This window comes from Citrus clementina, unplaced genomic scaffold, assembly GCF_000493195.1.
Source record: "Citrus clementina cultivar Clemenules unplaced genomic scaffold, Citrus_clementina_v1.0 scaffold_3, whole genome shotgun sequence".
NCBI classification, from domain to species: Eukaryota; Viridiplantae; Streptophyta; class Magnoliopsida; order Sapindales; family Rutaceae; genus Citrus; species Citrus x clementina.
This window is the reverse complement of record NW_006262339.1, coordinates 27,418,815-27,428,317: the sequence shown is the minus strand read 5'-3', so window position 1 is coordinate 27,428,317 and position 9,503 is coordinate 27,418,815. Positions and strand designations below refer to the sequence as shown.

Below are 9,503 nucleotides of genomic sequence, written 5' to 3'. Positions count from 1 at the left end.
GGTTTCCAAAGTATCACATACTTTGTTAAACTCATCAAGATAATCATCAAGTGATGAGTATTCTGCCATCTTGACTGTGAACATTCTTTTCTTAATGTACAATCTGTTGGCAAGTGACTTCTTAATGTATATGCTCTCCAATTTTGCCCACAAAGCAGCAACAATAAGCTCCTTTGCTACTTCTCTTATCACTAAATCCGCAAGACTCAAAATGATGGTCCCCTTGGCCTTCTTATCAATTTCTGCCATTTCTTCTGGAGTATTTGAAGAAGACCCTACCTTTACATCTTTCATGATTATTGGTTGAAGGGCATCTCCAAGGCCTTGAGTTATCAACAAGGCCTCTATTTTTAATTTCCAAAGATTAAAGTCATTTTTTCCATTGAAGTTTTCCAGATCAATCTTAGTAGCAGCCATACTTGGATCTTGAACTAAGAAAATCAGCTCTGATACCACGTGTAGTGATTTAGTTGCAATATTAACCAGCAGCTGATTTGTATTTTCAATGACGATATAACACAACAATTCTTAACTGATAATGATTCGGAACAATGATTAACAAGATTAAGAAAAACAAAACACACACTCACAAAAATAAGTTTTAATATGGTTCAATTGAGCAAGAATGCACAATCTACATCCATGGGAGAAGCCACTGAAAAAGTTTTATTAATGAATCAAAGCGGTTTTGACACAGCTTATACAGAGAAAGATACAAGGAACAAGATAACTCTCTCTCTCTCTCTTTCATCTTTCTCTCTAGAAAGCTCACGAAATCAATTGCCAATCTGCTTCAACAATCAGCCTTTTATGCAGCTGATAAGAAAACCCAGATTGCACCGGATTGTAACACGTGTGTAACAGCTTTTAACTGATTTGATTCTCAGTTCACATGTCTGGCCACCTGAGTCACTTAAACCTTGCCAAAGATGACTGAAGCCAGCGTCGTTTGTTCAAGCTCAAAACGTCACATGACATCCCGTGACAAGTAAGTGAAAACACTTACTCAAGACACCGTCGTATCAAGTGCATAAGTTTTGAATTCAATGCACTTCTGTCCAATGCTCGCAATTAGTCCAACGCTTCCATCTTTCTACCTAGACAACAGAATCCTAAACGGCAATGATTATGATCTCAATTGCTTTACATTAGACAAATCCATCAACATCAATTGGCTCAACCAAAAGCCCGAAAGATCTGTCATTTATGTACCTTTCATAGGCATGGCTTGTTTAGGCAATAAACAAGTGAAAGAACTTGTGTGGGACTTGAAGAAAAGTTCTTTTTATTTATTGTGGATAATAAGAGATTATAAGGAAACAAACAAGCTCCCAAAAGGGTTTGTTGATAAGATTGGAGATAAGGGCTTGATTGTGAATTGGAGCCCTCAACTAGAAGTGCTTTCAAATAAAGATGCAGGATGTCAATTTAGAACTCCAAAACTTTTAGTTTTTAAGACTTTCTATTTTAATTAAAGTTAATTATGGTATGTGTCTTGCTCTTCTATTTCTATTATAATTGTGATTTAATTTTCCCTTTTAAGTTAACTTGGGGAAGTAGGTTTACTTTGTTATAAATAGAAAGGTCTTGTTATTATTTTTTATAACTTCAATTATTTAATAAAGCCCCTCTTTTATAATTCCCTCTGAATTATCTATCAAAATATCTCTTGTAGAATCGGTTAGATTAGAACATCATCTAATCTCGCTTTAAGCGTTATTAAAAATCTCATTGAGTCATTTGAATTAGAACGAGATTTAGTAATGCTTCGATTAAAGTGTAACCTAATTGCATTGGCTTGGTCCAGTACTAGAATGATATCTAATGGTTTCTACCATATCAATTCTGCTTCCATTACGCCTGCTTCATCAGTTGGTATCAGAGCGATCTGTGCCAATTGCACAGCTTTCTTGGCCATCATATCAGTCCATCACAAATCACCTAAATCATCCATCACCCTTCATTCCAAAAACAAAAAATAAAATAAAAAAAAATCGAAAATCACAAAATTTTTAAACCCTAGCCGCCATAACCACCACCATTACTGCCACTACTTACTGCCAACCGCCACCGCCATTCAGCCAACCAACACCACCACTAAACTCGCTAACCTCCACTAACCAAAGCCCTACCACCCATTGTCTTTAACCACCACCAGAGCCGTGGAAAACACCAAATTCTTAAGCTTCTACCTATTACCACCACCATCTCTGTCCACCGCCATTGTCATTCAACTCATCATTGGAATCATGGTCAGTTGTTGACTAAAACCCAACCATCCATAGTCCTTGAATAGCCACGCAACCACCACGCAAGCAACCCAAACTCGTGAGCACTCCACCAGCCACTGCTAGCCACTCTTATCGTCAACCACTACCACTACAAGAATCATCAGCCTCCATCGACCATCTCTGTCACCAAACACAACCATAAACTGCCACAAATCACAACCAAATCACCATAAGCCGCTGTCACTTCAAGTCAATTTTCTGGCTAAAACGCTGCGAATCTGGCCGATCCACGGCCACTATCATATTCCTTACAACCAAATCTTCCAGATCCGGCTCTCTTTAGACCCAATCATGGCCACCAGCAATCGACCACACCAAACCTGAAAGTTTAGTCTTATTTACATTTTTGCCATCAATTTTATATTTGTAATTGAAATATTCAAAGGGCATCATGCTTTGGAAGCTTAATGAAAATTACAATCCTAAATATTTTCTTTCATGGTTGGATAAGGTTGATCATGAATATATGATTAGATTGCCGAGGTATGATTGAGTGCACTTTGGAGTCGATTTTCTATTAACATGTAGTGCTTTAGAATGGTGGACCAAAGTGCAAAGGCATAGATTACTTTTCAAAGGTTTTTTCAAAATTACTTCATAGACTCATATGAAGCAAATGTTAAGATCGAGATTCATTCCTCTTGATTATTGTTTGGTATGACAAGGTATGAAATCAATTTCTAAATATGCTTATGAATTTGAACAATTTGATAGATGCAAATATTATTATGAATTTAAAGAGGATACGGTTACAAGATCTGTAAGAGGGCTCAGTTTATATATTAAAGACAAGATGCCTACATACACTATATACACCTTGCAACATGTAATTCTTTTATTGATGCAAATTGAATCGCAAATTGTACCTCAAATAAGAAAGGAAATAAGCCAAGCATTGAAGCAATTAAGACAACCTTATCCTCGATACCAATTTGAGATCCTTAGTCCTATCACAAGCCAATAGCTTGAAGTGAAAGACATACAAATAAAAGAAGTTTTTGCCTCTCCATATGTTGAAGATATGCCAAATGTTGTAGAAGAAAAGATACAATTCATTATTGACTTAAAGTTTCAATGTGACAATTTGTACGAGAATGTGCATGACGTTTCATTGGAGGACAAGACAAATGTAAAAGATGATGAGGTTATTGATCTATCTAAATTTTTTAAAAAAGACGAATAACCTCATTTTGATTTGAGCATTGAGCTTAATAATATGGTCAAGGTTGTGCAGTAAAATCAAATTACAGAAGATGAAATGATCAAAATGGTTCTATCTCTTCACATTAAAGATAAAAAAGTTGTGCTTGAAAGAGATTTAATTGAAAAGGTAAAATTCATTGGAAAGCGAATTGAGCGACAATTAGGGAAGGGCAAAAGTTATTTAACCGTTGTTCGTTCTTGAAAGTCTTCATCACTTTTAAGAATGTATAAGCTAAGGAAATTGGTGAAGTATGGTTTTGGGAAAGATTGATGAGAAAGACAATAAGTTCGAATTACAAGATGATTTGGTCTTACACTACAAGTTTCACCCTCCTGAATATATTCAAACTCAAGGATGAGTTTCTTTTAGGAGGGGGAGAATGATGTAGGACGTTAATTTAAGATTCTAGAATTTTTTTTATGACTTTCTATTTCAATTAGAGTCAATTATGGTATGTGTCTTAGTCTTCTATTTCTATTATAATTGTGATTTAGTTTTGCTTTTTAAGTTAACTTAGGGAAGTAGGTTTATTCTATTATTAATAGAAAGGTCTTGTTATTGTATTCATAACTTCAGATTCAATTATTTAATAAAACCCCTCTTTTATAATTTCCTCTTAGATTAAAAATTTCTCTTTTAGAGTCGTTTGAATTAAAGCGTCATCTAATCTTATTTTAAGCGTTATTAAAAATCCCATTGAGTCATTTGGATTAGAATAAAATCTAATTACATTTCAATTAGAGTGTAACCTAATTACATTGGCTTTGTCCAGTATTAGAATGATATTTAGTGTTTCCTACCATATCAATTCCGCTTCCGCTACGCCCACTCTATCACTTGTTTAGGCAATAAACAAGTAGAAGAACTTGTGTGGGGCTTGAAAAAAAGTTGTTTTTATTTCTTGTGGGTAATAAGAGATTTTGATGAAACAAACAAGCTCCTAAAAGGTTTGTTGATAAGATTGGAGATAAGGGCTTGATTGAGCCCTTAGCTAGAAGTGCTTCCAAATAAAACAATAGGTTGCTTTTTCACGCACGCTGGCTAGAATTCGACTATTGAAGCTTTAAGCTTAGCGGTGCCACAGTGGATAGATCAACCAATGGACGCAAAGTTTGTTGAAGATGTTTGGAAGGTTGGAGTTAGGGTTAGGGTGATGAAGAGGGGATTGTGGGAAGAGATGAAATTGAGAGGTGCATAAGAGAAGTGATGGAGGGTTAAAGTGGGAAAGAAATGAGAATGAATAATTGTTCTTAACTATGCTGTAAAAATAATCAGCTGCGAAGAGAATTAGTTAAATGTTTGATAAAATTTATTTTTTAAAAGTATTGTGAGTTTTAAAAACAGTCATATTTGTTTAGTAAATCTTACTGTTAAACTACTATAAGAATGTAAACAAATGAACTAAACATAATATTGAATAAAATTTCTTTAAATAATTATAAATGTGTATAAATATCTTTTATTATGTACATATAATAATTAATAACTAAAATAATATATTTATATTATTAATATTATTTTTTATTTTGTTATCTCAATATAATTAGTAATAATAATAATGTCTTCATAGTTAATGGTTTTATTTCCTAATTAATAAGAATAAATTTGGATTTTTATTAAGGTATATGAGGATATATATAGAATTGTATTAAGTTTATAAGTGATTCTCAAAATCTGATTTTAAAAAGCTACTAATTTCCTATCTTTTAAAATCTATTGTCGGATGAGATGATTTTACTAGAGTGATTTTAAAAAAAATTAATCAAACAACAAAATTAACTTTTAACTGTTTAAATTCACTTTTGAGACTATCAAAGGCAATTCCAATTAGGCCCTTATTTTGATCTGTAAAATGTATTATTCATGTTAATTATGTTTAGCTCTTCATTTGTACAAATTTCGTGCTTATTTTGAGAGTTACAAATTGGAATTAAAATTATTTATGCTCACTTGCTCTTATGTCACACGTTTATAATTAATATTATATGGTTAGAATTTAATCAATTTTATATTTTTAATAAGTGTTGCTAATATGAAAACCTTAAAAATTGGTAACTATTTTTCTCTTTGCTATATTTTATAGTTGTTAAAAAGTAATTGAAAAATACCCAAAAGTAAGCGCTCATAAATGTCTTTGTCCGGCATTAATGACAATTGACAAATACTACGAAACAAAGAAAACAATAGGTCATGGGACCAAGAATATTTCTGGGGTGTTCTTTGCTTTTTCTTCTTCGTCACATAAGCAATGACGACAATAACAAAATTTTTCTAAAAAAGAAAATTATCATTTTACTATCAAAGTTATTATGACATATCATGTCAATATTATAATTAATCAAAAAGTACATTTTAGTACTAAATATTTGCGCCGTTATCAATTCACTACTATTCCGTTAAGGAAATGTTAATATTTAATGGAAATTGAGTTAAAAGTCGATTTTACCCGTAAAAGTTTGGTAGTAAAATGATAATTCCCCTAAAACCTTGGTAGTAAAATGATAATTTATCTATCAAATTAACAAATAATTTTACTTTTACAACTGTAAATGTCTTTGATGCCCTTATGATATCAGCAAGACATCAGTAAATTTTTAACGTTCTTAACAAAATGGTAATAAATTAATAATGACGCAAACGTTTGGTAGTAAAATATACTTTTCGGCAAACTATAATACTAACATGATATGTCAGAATAACTTTAATAGTAAAATAATAATATCCCTTCTAAAAAATCAAAGTTAGATACTTAAAGCCAATGCCAATTACCAAATGATGTTGGAGAAATCTCTTTACTAACTCCTCCATCATCACGCGCAAGTTAAATAAATTTTTTTCGTCTGACTAATGTAATGCGAAAAGGTAGTGTTGTGTTCCACCCGTGTTTCAATTTAGAAGTTCTTTGATATTCGTCGGGCACCAACAAATTTTCTCTATGTTAAAAAAATAGTAATAATAAAGGAGAAAATAAACTTTCACTCTTATATTTAATGTGGCCCAAAGATGTATTTGTGCAAGAGAACAAAAATATAATAAAAACATTAAATGATTAAATACAATACCTTTGGATTCTTTTTATTTTAAAATGTGTATAATAGTCGTGGTTTTTAGTACATGTACTTATGGCATAATAATATTAATTCTTCACATATATGCAAGTCATAATAGCCTTATAGTCTTGAATTAATGGTTGTCATGCATAGTAGTTCAACATTGAATCCTAGTCCTAAGCAGCTTTTATTCTTAATTCATCTAGCTCTTACCAGTAGCTTTGATCAGAAAAATAGTCTTGAATCAATATGCCAAAATTAAGGAATCAAATGGTCTTGTAATCTTTAATAAATTTCATCAGTTGTGAATTACAATAATCTTTATATTTTTCTCTTAGGAAAATTTCATAAAAAAATCTCATGTTTCTAAGTCATTTGAGCTACATCTCCTTGGTGATATCCTAGCTGATCATATGAGCCTTACAGTAAAAATGGTAGATGGTAAGGAATCTGTTTGAAACGAACCTCAAATCTGAAACTCTATAACACATACGACAAGTCACATTAATCTTTGGATTGTATATGACATGTCCGTCGTAGAGGTTCAGGGAGCTGGATGACATTCTTGATCTGTCGGTAAAACAAATAAGTAACACACGTGATGCAACACGTGTATTACTTATTCAAAACGACAGGGGCTTGTGCCGTTTTGTTCTCAAGAACTAATGGAGGCATAACACGTGGCTACCAGAGGTTCAAAAGGCCGTTAAAGGCTATTATCACGCGGGCAAAAACTGGGTTTCTTCACAACAAACCCAGGTGGCGTCAGCAGCTGACTGGTGCAGTGAGATCTCGAGTGTGTGTGATTCTGTAACACTTTCTCAAGAACTTGTATCTTCAATAAGCTCAGATAGTGAAATTCTTCTTCTCCTTCACAGTGGATGTAGGCTCACTCTGTGGCCGAACCACTATAAATCTTTGGTGTCAAGTGTGTATCTTGTCTCTGTTTTTTTTTGAGTTTCTTGTTTGAGTTACAATTAATTCATCAGCCATTAAAGCTAAGTATATTCTGGAATCTTGAGTTTATAAAGGTGGATCTTGGGGAATCTAAATCAGTGCTTAATCTGGTTTAGTTTCAACAGAATCGATCCAAAGTAAAAAGGTCAACGGATTGTCTTGAGGCTAACGGCTCTCCTTAAATTTTGAAAATAAAAAGTTAAAAAATCAAGTATGTTGTAAATACAGCATAATACAGGGGAGCCAAATAAAATATGCCAAAAAAGTATATGCCTTGCTCAAGGCGTTATTGCTCAGATTTTGAGTACTCAAAATAGCTTACAAAAGCAATTAGTTGAGAGGTGAACGAGTCAATGCCTGATCAAGACCTTTAACGTAGGGAATAATTTTCCCTTGTTACTAAGGCAAAAGTCTTTAAAGTATCTAGGATATTAAGATTACCCAAATAAAATGTTCATTTGTTGCAGTTCTGTCAGATCAATCTTTGTAAATTGTTCTCTGTAAGTTTATTAACAACAAAGAAATCGACTTATTTCTTGGTTGGAATTAAGCAACTTGGTGGCTGAACTATCAAAATCTGTATGTTCATCTTTTTATTTGATCTGTTTCTTTGATTCTTATTACTCTTGCTTCAGTTCTTGAGTGTGTCATCTTGGTCCTGGGGTGTTTAATTTGTATGTAATAACAGATTCAAACCCAACATGAAAGACAAAGTCTTCTTTTTTGTTGTTTCCTGCTTTTTTTATAATCAAAACAAAAGTTCTTTTTGATGTCTTGTGGCACTGCTAGTGCTTCGTGACCGAGGCTTCCTAGGCAATACTGACTAGAGAACTGATGTCTTGTAAATCAAGGCACTATAAACATTTAGTCCACCCTTACTTTTCGAAATTCTTTAGCATAGGCCTAATCCAATTCCTGAAATGTTTTCACGTCGGTCCCATATGCTGATACTTCACTAGCCCTAATTTCTTTCTGAAAATCTTTAGTATCTCTAATGATCCCATATTGCCAGCACTAGGTAGCTGAGCTAGACGTGGGAATTAATGTAAAGTGGGCTTGTCGTTTAGTTTTTGCAAAAGTGAAGCTAATACGTCTTTGAGGATTTGAGGTTGAGTGGCTGTCTTTTGTTGCATACAACATAATGAGCCAAAAGTTCCTTGACACTCTGACTAATAGTTCTTTATTTTTTTCCTTTTTGATTGAACCTTGACGGCGTGTGCAATATTTTGTTAATAGAAGAAACGGTACAGCATGCAACCGGTTAAGAGGACACATAACGGCCTTATGCCTTATCATCTGTTCAGAACTAGAACAATATTTAAATAGATAGAACAGAGCAACTACTACAAGTTTGCGTAAGAAAAATAAACCAAGCTAAATACGAATTTATTGTGCAATTATCTACATTGTTGGTCTTGATTCTGGACTTGCATCTAAACATGATAATGAAACCTCCATAATTGATATCAACTTGCCCTGAACAATCCGCGATGGAGGAGGAAGACGAGATCCAACATTTCATCGAGTGGTATGTTGATGATCGAAGATGAAGACAAAATTGAGGAAACAAAATCTCTTGGATGCTTCCCCTTATCACTTCCAATGCTAACACTCTAAAGCTGTAAACATCACATTTTTCTGTAATCTGTAAGCATATTTCCGCAGAATATATAACATGCTTTAAATATTAAGTGCGGAAGTTTGAGAACCTAACCTCCAGCCATTGATGTGCCCATTCAACTGTTCACTTTCCGATTTTGATACTTCTGTAGCTTTAGTAATCAGTAAACGATGGTGCAGTTTTTTTTTTTTTTTTTTTGATTACAAGCTGCAGGGACCAAAATCGTTTCCACCATCTCCATTTATTCTATCGTCTTTCCATCAAAGATGAAATGATGGTAATAATTCTTAGCTATCATAAATCTAACAGCTGGCATTTCTTTTTCTAAATATGGCAAAGGAAACTCAGTGAAATGTTGGGCCAAAAGCTGGAAACTTCGT

General features: G+C 33.3%; 1 pseudogene; it reads left to right on the top strand.

Moving 5' to 3' along the window:
• The first annotated feature begins 606 nt into the window (after positions 1-606).
• LOC112099798 lies at positions 607-4,749 on the top strand (annotated as a pseudogene).
• Positions 4,750-9,503: the final 4,754 nt, after the last annotated feature.